Source organism: Ursus arctos, unplaced genomic scaffold (assembly GCF_023065955.2).
Source record: "Ursus arctos isolate Adak ecotype North America unplaced genomic scaffold, UrsArc2.0 scaffold_11, whole genome shotgun sequence".
In the NCBI taxonomy this organism is placed as follows: Eukaryota; Metazoa; Chordata; class Mammalia; order Carnivora; family Ursidae; genus Ursus; species Ursus arctos.
This window is the reverse complement of record NW_026622775.1, coordinates 22,484,765-22,486,387: the sequence shown is the minus strand read 5'-3', so window position 1 is coordinate 22,486,387 and position 1,623 is coordinate 22,484,765. Positions and strand designations below refer to the sequence as shown.

At 41.3% G+C, this 1,623-nt stretch overlaps 1 pseudogene; it reads right to left on the bottom strand.

Annotated features, from left to right (window-relative positions):
* Positions 1-1,166: 1,166 nt before the first annotated feature.
* On the bottom strand, positions 1,167-1,265 carry LOC113255839 (U6 spliceosomal RNA; annotated as a pseudogene).
* Between the last annotated feature and the right edge of the window lie 358 nt (positions 1,266-1,623).

Sequence of the window (1,623 nt, the reverse complement as noted above, 5' to 3'; positions counted from 1 at the left end):
AAAGAAGTAAAAACTGAAGTTGGGTGAAGGTAGTATTTCCGTGTAATACCAGAGAAGCAAAAACATTTTGATTCATATAAAATAAGAATTTACAATAGAAACAAGGCACTACATAATTGTGAGAAAAGGTGGGTAAGGAAAGGACTAGAGGAGCAGTTAGAGGACAAAAGTTAAAATCAGGCTTCTCAAAGTCTATGTGGACAGGTGTGACCTTGAAGGGAAACCTGGGAAGAAAGGCATGGACCATTAAGGTCAGTTGGCAGAGAAGTCTATGGAAAACTGTTGCCTCTGTGTGGGCCCGTAGCCAAGGGTGCGATGGTGTCACTGAGGTGGCTGTTGGTCATTGAGGCTAGCAGACAGGAGGAAGACCAGGAGGCAAAACAGAAGAAAGCAAAACAAGTTTGCCACGCTGGGCAGTTCTGTGTCTGTCTTTTATAAACCTTCCTAAAAGACCGTTAGAGATTTATGGCTGTGGTATCACTGTTGCCTCTCAAATGTAGCCAAACTCTAGCCCAGGACTTTAAGGAAAGTGAGTTCTGGGAAATATAGCCAACTTGTAAAAACCAGAGTCCAGCTCAGGGAATAGCTAGAAGTTGCAGAACAGGGACTGAAGTTTTGGGTACTGTTTTTTATAATAAATTCCATCAAGTCAAAACTTCCCTACATACACAAATGTATTTTATCTCTCTTTTACCTCTTTATGATTCCACCTGTTCGTAATGTTTCAGAAAGCAAAGCCGCAAAGAAGACAAAAAAGTGAAAGGGAGAGAGAGAAATGACATGGAGGAAGGGGGAGAGAGAGTGAGCTGTGGGAGGTGTGGGTGACGGAGCTCTGGTCTCTAGTCAAGTCAACTGGGACATTAACGGGAAATTAACATCTCTTCAACATCTCTTCAAAATACGCTAAATAAGCAAACTGACATCACTTAAGGGACATCTCTCAATTTTTGCACTCTTAAATAGTAATCTTTAAGAATTTTATTTTGGCAGGTAAAGGTTTGTTTTATTGAATAAGTGATCTGTGTTATTGCTGAGGTCATTATGTACAGACCAAAGAGAAGGAGTTTTATTTCTTGGTTTCTTCCTCCTTGGCAGAGTCTTGATTTCCTCCTTCTTGAACTGGAGCTGCTCTTCACAGCATTTGTGTATTTTCTTGGTCTTAGATAAAAAATATGGAACGCTTCGGGAATTTGCGCGTCATCCTTGTGTGGGGACCAGGCTAATCTTTTCTGTGTTGTTCCAATTTTAATTTATGCCAAGCACAAGAAGTTTTTTAATTTAAGAAAATGGAGAGGCGCCTGGGTAGCGCAGTAGTTAAAGCATCTGCCTTCCGCTCAGAGCTTGATCCCGGTGTTCCGGCATCGAGCCCCACATCGGGCTCCTCCGCTGGGAGCCTGCTTCTTCCTCTCTCACTCGCCTGCTGTGTTCCCTCTCTCGCTGGCTGTCCCTCTGTCACATAAATAAATAAAATCTTAAAAAAAAAATGGAGAATTGACTGAGGTATACACAAACTTTTCTAGAGTCCCTTATAGTATATTATAGGGATCTTATTAGCAAATGAATTGACAGTCACTCCAATTGGCCGATATTTTCACAAACTATATAATGCAATTATGCTCAGGT